The sequence below is a fragment of the Lucilia sericata genome, unplaced genomic scaffold, assembly GCF_015586225.1.
Source record: "Lucilia sericata isolate MDLA Ls3-8-SP2 unplaced genomic scaffold, ASM1558622v1 Contig000709F_arrow, whole genome shotgun sequence".
Classification (NCBI taxonomy): Eukaryota; Metazoa; Arthropoda; class Insecta; order Diptera; family Calliphoridae; genus Lucilia; species Lucilia sericata.
Genome location: NW_023994712.1, coordinates 163184 through 177140, shown reverse-complemented (window position 1 = coordinate 177140; position 13957 = coordinate 163184). Strand labels below are relative to the sequence as shown.

Here is a 13957-nt window from a genome sequence, read left to right as displayed (position 1 = left end):
TTTGGCACATGATCTTTTATGGTACCGTAGACGAAGCCTATTGAAAATGGTTACTATCGGTCCATTATTTCACCTAGCCCCCATACAACTGAAACCCCCGAATAGGGCTTTTAAAAGTTGTAATCAAACTACAGGTCGCAATTTTGGAGATAATTCAATGAAATTTTGCACATGATCTTTTATGGTACCGTAGACGAAGCCTACTGAAAATGGTTACCATCGGTCCATTATTTCACCTAGCCCCCATACAACTGAACCCCCGAATAGGGCTTTTAAAAGTTGTAATCAAACTACAGGTCGCAATTTTGGAGATAATTCAATGAAATTTGATCTTTTGGTACCGTAGATGAAGTCTGTTGAAAATGGTTTACATCGGTCCATTATTTCACCTAGCCCCCATACAACTGAACCCGCCGAATAGGGCTTATAAGTTCATAATTATGTTTAATATACTCATATCTCGACAAAAAGCTGCAATAACCAAGTTGTATACAGGACTTGATGACACCCACGAATTCCATAATAATAGGTTCTCATATGACCCTAGCCCCTATGAAAAGCCCCCATCAAAATTTCACTTAAATGTCCACAATTTTATTCAACAATAAACGGCTTAAGTATGTATATCTAATGCAAGGTACAATTCAACTTAAATGCTTTATTATGGCAACTAAATCACATTATATTTTTGTCAAAGGTGTAGGGTATTATATAGTCAGCCTCGCCCGACTATAATTTCTTACTTGTTTTAATTACATGGAAATTGAATATGTTAATTGAATTTTTTTTAAATTACTCTAGCGTATTAATGTCGTACGAGTGGAGTAAATAGAAATGTAAGCAACCAACCAACCAACCAACCAACCGAACGTTGAAACAATGTTAAACTGCATAAAGATTTAGCATAGAATTCAAAAAATTATCTTGACTATTTAGGGCAACATAATCAGATTATATAAAAAAAACTTTAGAAATTATATTTATGTTAGTCTTTAAAATAATCCTTGCTAAAATGACGCATTTAATATGTGGTATCACTTCCAACCTCAAATTGTTACAATACATTATATGGTAAAAAAAAAATTGTCGCATTAACTATGTGTTTATTGTTCCACATTAAAGTTACCTTAAGTATTTAATTGGTCACATTAAAAATTCATTTTCTTGCAAAAAATATACTACTCTAGATTTCTCAAGGCCATTTAACAATAAGCCAACATGCATCCTTCTATTGTACGCAGCAGCATAATACTAGTGTCGAGAGACAGAACAATGTATAAAACCGAACAAAGTGAAAGTATTTATTTAGGATCCAGGGTAGGGAGTGTGTGTGTGTGTGCGAGCGAGCTAAATTGTGTGGTTATGGAAATTTAAATATTGCAGTATTATAATTCACAATTCAGAATTTTATCTAGTTCATTATATGGCTGGCATTATTAAATAAACATCTTTGAAAAGTATTTTATGCAACATAATTTATAATTTTTTTCTCTGTAAACAAACACAACAGAGTATAAAACCCACAAATGGCACACACAATCATAAATTACGTAATAATAATATTATAATCGGTTTATTAAAACTTATGCCGCATTTAACTCATAGTCAAGCATATGCTGTGGACGAGGGTGAGCTGAGAAGTGTAGTCATATGGAATTCTACTGTTCGATTCCATATGACTACACTTCACAGCTCTTAAAGATCATTTTCTAAATGATCTTTCCTACTCTGATGTATCCTAGTGGAAATATCCTGGCGAGGTTGTTATATTCCGGCTTAATCGATGTGGCAGTTTCCAAGTAATTTAAAGTTCACAGTGAAGGAAACTGATCGTCGAGCCTTAACATTTCCGTTAAGCTATGAGGAAAGTTAAGTTTATCAAAGCAGTCCCAGATTGATCAATAACATCTTAAATAATTCAGTTCCCCCGCTCCACATGAACTTGCACTTTCACAATTTTCAAGTTAATGAAACTTGTGTAGTGTCTAGGTCCCTAGAAGATCTAACTGACTCAGAAACACAACGCTGTAAGACTACTCCCTGGATGCCGGAACGTTTGAAAGCGAACAATATTTGGTTATAATGACTACGAACAATCTTAGGCAGATTCCTCGTTTTTACATCATCTCGGACTTTCAAAGACTTCATATTGAAGATTACTCTAATTGGTTAAAATCAAAGCCAGTCGATTCCTCGCCTTTATTCCAAATCGGACATTCATAGACATCAATTTTGTAAAATTAGCATCAGAAATGACAGCTTCCAATTAACGATCCTAAGTAATGCCTTTTTTATTGGGCTTCGGAATAATTGACCGAAAAGCATTGATTGTTGGCCTTCTAAAAGTTCACCAGATAGCCAACAACTACCTCAGGCAAGCAATTCCTTTTCCATACAAGAATTTGGACTTTCACAGTCTTACACTTTGTGAAATTTGCATCGGGACTATTGGTGGACAAAGAAGTCCCAACTGACGCAGGGGCTTACAGTAAATGATCCTAGTAATAATACCTTCTAGAAGAACATATGATCAAGAACATTTTGAGGCTGACTGTTCCTTGTCCATACATAAATATATTAATTCGAACTTTCACAGTCTTCAACTTTGTAAAATTTGCATCGGTACTAAGAAGATCCAAATGACACAGGAGCTCAAAGTTACTGATATTAGACAAAGTGTTATTTGAGCTTCCAAAACAAGCAATTTGTTTTTCTTAATTGAGCTTCGGAATGTCTGATGAAAGAAATATCTTAAGGGACGATATACTCATATACTACAAAAAGCTCAGCATATAGCCAAGAACATGCTGAGGGTGACGATTAATTGTCCATACTCCAATTCGAACTTTCACATGTTTAAACTTTGTAAAATTTGTATCGAAACTATCGGTACCCAAAGAAGATGCAACTGACGCAGGAGCTCACAGTTAATGATCCTAAACAATATGTTTTCTTAATTGAGCTTCGCAGTGTCTGACCAAAGAATAATCTTTTGACACGATATACTGATCCTACAGAAAGTTCAAAAGATGATCAAGAACAATCTGAGACTGATGATTCCTTAACGACAAACTTTGTGAAGTTTGCATTAGGGTCATTGGTGCACAAAGACAATGCAACTGACGCAGGAGATCAAAGTTAATAATCCTAGACAATGTTGTTTTTGTTATTTGAACTTCGCAGAGTTTGACCGACGATCACTATTTGACTAATAACAATCTAAGGCTAATAATTCCTGCATGAATTCCATCTATCGAAGACTTCAAATTAGCGAAATTTCAGACATTCGAATACTCAAATAAGCAAGTTTTCTTAGCAATATCCACTACTTGCTCTCTCGATAGAGTTAAATCCAAAAAGTCAGAAGCTTCATTTTAAAAGCTTAAGCAAAAATTTGATCACACAATAACCTTGTTGGTGCAGCTCTGTAGGTGTTAATGTTATGAAGATCTATACTAACTCAAATTAAGTGACTTAATCCGTCCCACGACAATTGGATCTCTGCTCTGAAACTACCCAAATGGGATTTGATCACAAAACCTCCTTGTTGGTGCGGCTTTAAGGTAAATTTCTTATGGAAAAAACAGCTAGTGGTTGCAGCTTGCCATTAAACGATTAGCGATTAAATTTCTTCAGACACTCAAGTATTCTATTACGTTAAGATCTACGATCTTTGAAATCGGATTATTTCATCATATAAACAATACAATAATTCCTACATAGAACTTCTTAGAATCACCCTCGTAAATTATGCATAAATACAATAATGCACTTAACCCCTACACACCCTCAAAAAAACAAAAATGTATGTAGTCACCGACACTAGAATAAAAACAACAAATTTAAGGCATAAATTGGTAATAACGCCCATTTATACAACACGATGATGAAGACGATGACAGTGACTGTAGAGAAGTAAAAAAAAACAACCACATTCATTCCTACATGATAAAGAAGCATCATATTGCACATTGTCTCAAATTACCGTGTGGCACAATTTTCGGTTTGTAACAATTTTGTTTTTTTTTCCTACGTCATTGTCGTCGCATTTTTGTTACGCTCTTTTTTTTTGGACGACAATCTATCTGAGAAACTATTCGTAACCACATAACAAAAAGATATTTTTACATTTTACGTGTGTTTGTTTCGTTATTCTGGTGTAGAGTATATCCACCAAAAGCTACTGATGATGGTGATGTTATGGTGGTGGCATAATCCTATAGAAATGACAAATACTTTATCGAGATTATAAAACCATATACTGGGAGGTCCTTTTCTTCGAAAAAGAAGGAAATGTGTAACAATATTAATGTAAAGGGTTTTGCAATAAGGGTAGATTGATGTTAATGCGGGGTTAAGAGGTGTTAATAGTGTCTTAGATTTTAAGGTACCCAACACTGTATAAGTTAGGCTGACCAGAAATCCATTATTACGGGAACTAATTGCCTGCTTCTTCGGTAATCACGTGGTCGCTATTTTTTAAAAAACTCAAATCGAGGGTTAAATGGTTTAATGTTAAAGTTTAACAGTTTGTGATGCCTGTTTTTGAAGCAGCTGGACATCAGTGGCAAGGAATTTGATAACGGGAGCTCTTTCGCAAAGACATATACGACGGTGATAGACCGTTTTCTTGAAATCCAAGCCACCTTACCAATTTTTATCTAAACTGGGAGCAATAGCCTCAGCATTAGTGTACCACATTTGCTGAAATCGAAAGCGGTAACTGTTACCTGGGTCTCCGTTTTAGTAGGATCTAAAACTTTAGAGTTCTGATTAGAGTTCCTTATTCAGCATCTCGGGAACTAGTTGGCTGCAGGACTCTGACGTAAGTTCGAAATATGTCTATCGGTACTGTTACCGTCTCAACTAGTACAACCTTTTACGGCGTCCCTAGGCCATAGTGCTGAGGCAGTGATTAAAACATAGCTGATAGGAGTTCCGCTTCTGAACGGGTTCAGAGCAACTGTTACCTGGGTTTCCGGTTTAGTGGGATCTAAAACTGTAGAGTTCTGATTAGTGTTCCTTATTCAGCATCGCGGGAACTAGTTTTCTGCAGGACTTCTGATATTTTGGTTATTGGAAAGGCTCATTTTGCGATCAAGTAGTGGTTGAATCAAAAATCGCGGGAAGATAATGTTGTTAATGGCCTGAGCTATAATCTGGAGAATGTTCGAAATATGCCTATCGGTACTATTGCCGTCTCGACTGGTACTACCTTCTACGACATGCCTGGGCGATAGAGCTGAGGCTTCTGATTGGGTTCAGAGACATATGGACATATTCAGTGGGATGTTGTATCAGTAGCAGATAGCAACGATCTGAACCTCTTTGTTTGACTGCATTGCTTCTCAAAGAAAAGGTATAGCTCTAATACTTGAGCAAAGTGCTGACCCAGCCGAGCCGTGGACAAGTTCATCTCTTTGTAGCTTCCAAGTCACTTAGGGACGATGGTAGATCCCCCTAGTCCACCTAATGGTTGAAAAACACCTTAAGGATGTGAAAAAGTTATTGATAATTTCTCTGTAGAGATCGAGACACCAAGATCCATTAGATATGAAACTAACATCTAGTACACCTAGAGCAGATACTCATTGTCCCACATACATATATGAACAATGGACAATCCACCACAATCTTTAGTTATTTGGACATACTGCACGATATTTCACAAATGTCAGCAAAAGTTTAATGTTAATTGCGACCCGCTCTATTAGGGAAACCCTTTTTGGAAGCTTAGAAGTGTACTTAGTTGTATAACACAATTTGTATTTAGTTTATGACAAAAACAAATGTATACTTGCTTCATACCTTGGATGCACGTAGCAATTGAAAATTGCACTAAGATACAACTCTATCATTTTATACAGAAAGAGGTGGAAATATACGAATTCATTTTGAGAAACTGCATCGTCAAAGAAGTTTTCTATATTTAATTTCTTACGTCCCAGTAACATCTTCTATTGGCTGAAGCAGTTTGAGAGAAGAGTGTGAAAGATCTCTGTGTTCTCATATATCCCAAACATCTTAGCTTCACCACGATAATTATCTTCAAAGAATGTGTTATTAATATCATTTGATAACTCATAGAGTTCACAGAGAAGTGTCATGAAAGGATTTACGTAAAGCTAGGCAAATATTCTTCAATCCCATTAATCATTATGTTACCTCATAAATCTTTCATCTTATTATTACCTTATAAGTTAATCTTTATAAATTAATTACATTTCAAAACAATTATTTAAAAGTCTGTCTAACAGCAAAAGAAGACAGGAAAAACGAACGATAGCATCATGTATACTATAGGAACTGAAGTGGTAGTAGTCATCATCTTGCCACGCAACAATAGTACTTGTAGTGCCAGTTAAACACCAGTAAAAATGGAAGAAAAAAACCCCTCAATTTGCAAGACTTCAGGTAAAGGTATGAGCAAGATAGACTACATACTTTCTTACAGATATCACATTTCAACATAACTCTTATAAATAGCATCATCACTATCACCAACAGTAGTAATGTAATATCAACTACTTTCTTCACTCACTTAACATTCAAACTAACTAAAGAAACATGTTAAAAGATTCATGTCCAAATGTAGAAATTCATTTTAGTCAACCTTCATGTGCATCCCTGCAGTTTTGAGCAGTTAAAGTGAAAACATAGAAGAATCATAAAATTTTTTTATTTTCCAACTTTTTTTTTTGAATACTTCCTTGTTAGACGACGAACGGCCTTTTGAGCAATTACAACTGACATTAAGTGCGTAAATATACAATTTATGAGCCATAATGATGGCTAAAAGTATAAGAGTAGTAAAGAAGTGGTGGTAGTACGACTACGAACAGTAGTTGTAGCTGTCATGCTGTGTCAGTTGGAGATTGTTTATTTTTTTTACTTATTTATTCGTAACTTAATTTACAATCACATCCTCTTTTTTTCTTCTTAGTTATTATTACACAATCCTTATTTGTTATTTTTTTACTTTTTCGGTGTATCCCAGCACATTGTTTTTATACCCTCCACCACCATCAGTGGTGATAGAGGGTATATATAAGTTTGTCGTTCCGTGTGTAACACCAAGAAATATTCATCTAAGACCCAACAAAGTATATATATTCTGGGTCCTTATGAAATTCTGAGTCGATTTAGCTATGTCCGTCTGTCCGTCTGTCCGTCTGTGTAAAACACGCTCACGTTAAAACTAAGTAAAGGAAATCAACCAAATTCACCCAAAATATTTACTGTTATCCTAAGCAGTTTGGTATTGAAAATCAGCAAGATCGGTTCACAACGTAAAAAGTTATGAGTAAAAATTTAAGACTACCTCGAAAAAAATTACGTTTTTTTCCTAATTATTTTGAAGTTTTCTCAGAAACTAACAAAGATATTGCGCTGAATTTTGTCACACTTTATTTTTTTAGGGCAGTGATCAATTATGTTCAAAATCTTTATAATCGATCCAATACTTCCCATAGCCCCCATACAAAGGTATATATTCCCGGAAATTAGTTTATCGTTAATAACTCAATTAGATATATCGGTATCAACACTAAATTTTGTACATACAAATATAATATGAACAGAAATCATACTGTCAACGTAGATCTCAGTCGGTCCACAATTGGTCATAGCTCCCACATAAGGTCCACTTCTGAAAATCACCTAAACGCACATATTTCATTGATGAATAAAGCTATTGTGATAAAATTCGGGCTGGATATGTTCTGTGTACATACAAATCATTCTACCAAATTTTTTGCGGATCGGTCCATTATTGGTCATAGCTCCCATATAAGGCCCACTTCCGAAAATCACTTAAAAGCACATATTTCAATGTCAAGTAAAGCTATCTTAATAAAATTCTACACAAATATGTTTAGTCTAAATATAAATCACTCTACGAAATTTTTTCCGTATAGGCCCATAATTGGTCATAGCTCCCATATAAGGTCGACTTCCGAAAATCACTTAAACGCATATATTTCATTGAATTATAAAGCTATCGGGATAAAATTCGACACAAATCTGTTTTGTATACATACAAATCTTTCTACAAAATTTTTTACGGATCGGTCCATTATTGGTCATAGATCTAATATAAGGCCCACTTCCGAAAATCACTTAAAAGCACATTTTTCAATGTCAAGTAAAGCTAAATTGATAAAATTCGACACAAATAAGTTTTGTCTAAACATGAATCACTCTACGAAATTTTTTCTGGATAGGATATATTTCATTGAATTCTAAAGCTATCGGGATAAAATTCGACTTGAATATGTTTTGTGTACGTACAAATCATTTTACAAAATTTTTTACGGATCGGTCCATTATTGGTCATAACTCCCATATAAGGTTCACTTACGAAAATCACTTAAAAGCTCATATTTCATTATCAAATAAAGCCATCTTGATAAAATTCGACACAAACATGTTTTGCCCAAATATAATTTACTCTGCGAAATTTTTCCCGAATAGGTCCATAATTGGTCATAGTTCCCATATAAAGTTATCTTGAGAAAATTCGACACTTATATATTTTGTCTTTAGATAAATCACTCTACGAAATTTTTCCCGATAGGCCCTTAAATGCTCATAGCTCCTATATAAAGTCCACTTCCTAAAATCACCTAAACGCACCTATTGGAGTAGAATTATACTTGATCTTTTTTTGACATATTTGGTATGTATGTATATAAATCATTATACGGAATTTTTTCCGGACTGGCCCATAAGTTGTCTTAGCTCCCATATAAGGTTAACTGTTGAAAATCACTAAATACCACTTAATTCGTTATTAAATTATTATATCCGGATAAAATTCGACATAAGTATGTTCTGTGTATAGATAAATCATTCTAAATTTTTCTGGACCTAATCAAAATTAGTTCGACAAAAATTTTGGCGACTTATCTAAAAATTAGATAGTTAGATGGGTTTCAATAAAAAGTAGCTTGCTGGTGGAGGGTATTTAAGATTCGGCATAGCCGAATATAGCACTCTAACTTGTTTTCTTTTTGTTGTAAGATTTAAAGTGACTTTCGATGTTTCCTAGTAAGGAAGATAATTTTACTTAATTCGAAAATTTCATTAAAGGTTTATATAAACAGAGATTCTTTGGCACCAGGATATAACTAACAAGGAATAAAATGTGAACTTTACTGATATATCCGATAGAGATATCGACCTATCAGGTATACCGATATCTCTGATTGATATTATCCCTGGTAGAATCTAGAAAACCAGATGAAGACGTGTTTCTTTATTTTTAGACGAGGCTGACATTGAATAACCATGCAATACGGTTTAATCGAATATCTTAAAACCCAAACCATTTTAAGATATCTTTCAAATGACCGTTGTCCAATTGAAATGTAGTCCAATATACAACGGCTCTGCCACAGAGATACCGATTCTTTTAAGCAATAGTTTGGATTAAGATATTTTTAAAGTCATTGAAATTGACATTTAGTAACGAGTTGCAGCTCCTAACGATCAGCGTCAGCGTCATTAAGATAACTGTATTATCAAATCGTTTATGCATAGCGATTATGTCCGCTGTATGTCAAACCACATCAACATTAACCAAAGTTTACTTAAGTTGATCTATTAAATCAATAAACTACACATAAACCTCCATAAATTTCTTCTGATCCGATAGCGTGTAAATGCATTATCCGGTAATTTCATACGATGCCAGAGAGGCTGATGTCAAATTCCATTATAATCAGAAACTTCGAGGAGTTGTCGATAAATCCTCATCAATATATTAGTAACTAATCTGATTAACTTGCTCATCTTGATATCCGTAAGCATGATTCCGTTTCCTTTCGGATGTTTAAAAGAACCGCTAATCTTTCGAGGACAAAAACGAATCAAGTCCATTTTGTATACCCTGTTCTCCAGTAAGGCATATCCCAGATAATATTTTCTTCATCAATCAAAACAAATAGTAATCACACGGGGCAGGATGTGGACTAAACGGCGGGTGAAGCAAAACTTCCCAACCACTTCCTCGAAAAGTCCTAATCAATATATTAGTATCAAAGCCATATTGATATCTTTAAGCATGATTCCGTTTCATGTCGAAAGTTCAAAAAAACTGCTCATCTTTCGAACACAAAAACGATGTCAATTTCGGATACGCCATTCTGAAGTGAGTCAGAGAAAAGCTTTCAATCGAAATAAATAGTAATCGCATGGGGCAGGATGTGGACTAAACGGCGAGTGAGGCAAAACTTCCCAACCACTTCCTCGAGAAATCCTAATCAATATATTAGTAACAAATCTAGGATTAACTTACCCATCTTTATATTTGTAAGTTCAAATTAACTGCATATCTTTCGATACATAGAAAGAATCAAGTAAATTTCTGATACCCTGGTCTGAAGTGAAGCATATTTAAGAGAGAGATTTCTGCATCAATCGAAACAAATAGTAATCGCACGGGATAAGTTTTGGACTATAAGACGGGTGAGACAAAACTTCCCAACCACACCTTTCATATTGTTAGCTTTTATGTCTGGTGCACATTCTAAAGCTTGTTCTCTGACCTGGGAATCCTTAAGGTCCCACCAAATACAAAGAATTGCCATAACGCCATAGATAGCGATTCAGTAAGGCTTCACATACAACCTCTTACGTTTTATCCATATTTCATCACAAGTAATGATTCGGTACAAAAAAAGAGTTTCTTGAATAGCGTTCCACCAGCATTTCGGATATGAAAATCATATTTCAAGGTCTCTGGGCTACAATTTGCACGATATCCAATTACTCTGTTTTTTGAGAATCCTTCAGCTCGCAAAAGCTTTAAAATTGTTGCTCAATTATTCATACTGTAATGCCATCAATTCTTGGTTTTCAAACTTGTTTTTAGCTAATCTGGGCGATCTTTGTGTTTCGTGTCTAAGTCACCACTTCTGAAGGGCACAAAACATCTTTCACCGCTGAAACCGCCATATGTTTCATGTACACTTTTTTTAATTGAAGAATTAAAGCAAAACTTTTTACAAATGTATCCACTTCTTCCCGATATGTATAAGTATTAGAATTAACAAGTTCTCAGACCTTTAGATAGTGACATCTTAAATGCAACAAAGCTATATACACTTGCAGCCATTAGTCAAGATATCAAATTAGTTCTCTGGTATTATTCTGCAGAATATCCATTCGACGAAAAGTTAATTTGTAATATAACAGAAGATTTAAAAGTTTGGCATAATTTCAAAACCCCTTTAAAAAATTTTGCTGGGTTTATTTCGCTCACTACCCTTAATTTTATAAAAAATAATACCGTTTGCCATTTTCATTGTAATTTGAAATTAAACAGGCATCATTCATATTTAATTTTTTACAATTATGTAAATGACCACTACCCCTAAAGCGGAATACCTATAAGGGAACATAATGTTTAAAATTGTTTTCTATTCACAATTTTTATAGTTCAAGTTTTTTTACTTTTATGCATTTGACTTAAAACATCAACGTTCAACTTTTTTTCAATGATGGCAAAACGAGTTTAAGAAGTAATTCAACAGGCTTTTCATGTTCAACTAAAGGGAGTTTGTATACATATTGATTGAGAAAGTTTACTAATAATACCAGTTTTTTGTTGCTGTTGAGTTGCAGGGATTTTTTATGGTTTATTATAAAAGAATTTCTCTACAATGTATTTTTTTGTCATACAGCATTTTAAGCACTTTAAGGTTAATTGATTTAAATTGTTCATTAAGTGTATTATTCTGTAAAATTTCGATTCTTTCTCAGGATAATGAAGGAGTTTTCTTACCGAACAGGATCGAAATTGACAGACTCTGGTGGCTATGTTGTTTTTTTTTTTTTTTTTTGAGTTACTGATGCCAAATATACATGGCAGCAGGACAACGTTATCATGATCAATAATGATCAAGATCAATGGATACAAAATTCAACGATATGGAACGACGCCTTCAACAAGAAGACTCGCCAATTTCCTTTGAATTTAATTTACTTAAAGTTCTCATAATCGTGGTTGCCTTAGGTGATATAAATTGTATATTAAGATTGCGTGATTTGTTGCGTCTAAACATGTGATGGGTTTTCTAATTTGAACGTCTATGCCAATTAGCCGCCTTCTACTGATCTTCTTGCTCATGGAGCTCCTTGATTACAATCAATTAATTCAAGCGATATGACAAAGGCCTTTTGGTTGCAATAGGAAGACGTCTGTAAGACTTTAGACCTGGATTACTGTGGCTATCCTGTGAAAATTACAGAACTTTACCACTTTGATCTTGTGATCGTGATCTTCAAGCTCTTCTAGCTCTAGACTCAAAAGTAATATAATTCTGGAGGAGTATAATTTATTTATAAAGGAAAGGTGTAGACGGGTCACTTTTTCCTGTGAAGATTTTCATAATTTCCTCGTTTATGCCTTCAGCTGATATTCGAATTGGAGCTCCTGGATTGGATTCAATTGATATAAACGATATGTCAAAGACATTGTGGTTGCAATAGGAAGTTGCCTCAACGATTTTTGCATGTGGTTACCAGTGCCGAAAATATGGTTATCTCTGGTGAAATTGACGTAAATTTAGATCTTGTGATCGTATTCCGCTTAATCTTTTCTACGCCAAAAAAAAAAAAAAACTGCAATCAGTTGATAATGAGGTGACATTAATTGTATGATTTAACTCGTTTAGGCTTTTTCATGTGACGGTTTTTCTAATTTACACGTTCGATGCCAAGGCGGCTAACTTCTGCTAATGTTCTTGCTCGAACTGGAGCTCCGAATTTGGATTCAATTTGAACGTTTCCAAAGGCCTAATTGATCTAATAGAAAGTTGCATAAGCGATTTATCAGGGTTATAAGTGGCGACAATACGATTTTCTTTGCGGTAAACTGATCACTTAAACCTTGTTATTGTATTCCGCTTGAACTTTTCAATGCACATACATAAATTGCAATTAGCTGATCGGTCCAATATTAAACTTGTTGTTAGGGTCCAATTTATGTCTGGAAGTGGTGACATAAATGGGAGCCTAAGATTGTATAATTTGATCCTTCTAGACTTTTTCTTGTGAAAGGTTTTCTTATTTTCTCCTCCTTACCAATCAACTGCTTTCAATTGGTCTACTTGCTCGATTGGGTGCTCCCGTATTTGATTCAATGGATTTCAAAGATATGGCAAAGGCCTTGTGTTTCCAATAGGAAAACTCAGTTGCACCAGTAGACCAATTAGCCGCCAGTTTATAACATTTTAACATTTATACCCCCTTTTAGAAAAGTCGAATTATTAACTGCAGAATATGACGCCCACAGGGCTTAACATATTTACCGACAGCCAGAACGCAATTAGGGCGATTTCAGATGATAATGTTAAATCTAAGACCGCATTGGATTGTAAAAAGCTCTAACCGAATACTCTCCCAGAAGTAAGGGATACATCATATGTGTACCAGGCCACTCGGGAGTAGTCGGCAATAAAAGAGCGAATGTAATAGTTTTAAAGGGAAGGGAGCTCGAAGTAGTTAACTTGACGAACGAGATATTATTTGACGCAAAGAGGGCAGAATTAAAATTATGGGTGAGAGAAACCCATAAGGTCTTCTGGAATAAAGAAATCATGGGTAGAACTGTAAAGTTCCTAAAGGGTGACCCTAACGAGAGCAGAACGAGATGCCTCCTCAAAATGAACAAGTCTGAGGTTAGTATTAGTGGTACGTTTTCTGAGCGGATACATAGGATTAGGGGCACATCTATACAAAATTGGACGTGCAGATTCAGACGAATGTAGAGCATGTGGAGAGGACAGTGAAACTCTGCAGCACTTTCTTTGCCAAATATCTTGGGAGTGAATATAACATCACTCACGAAGTTACGTCCAGGAAACTGAGTTTCTGAACATCGGACAATAATACATTTAGTGAATACTAAGGTTTTTGTTTTTATCAACAAACATTTTCCATGAAAAGGAGCGTA

General features: G+C 34.8%; 1 long non-coding RNA gene across 2 annotated transcripts in view; it reads right to left on the bottom strand.

Moving 5' to 3' along the window:
- LOC119607573 overlaps nt 1–13957 on the bottom strand; it is a 53173-nt gene that overhangs the window by 34632 nt on the left and 4584 nt on the right. The window lies entirely within an intron of this gene.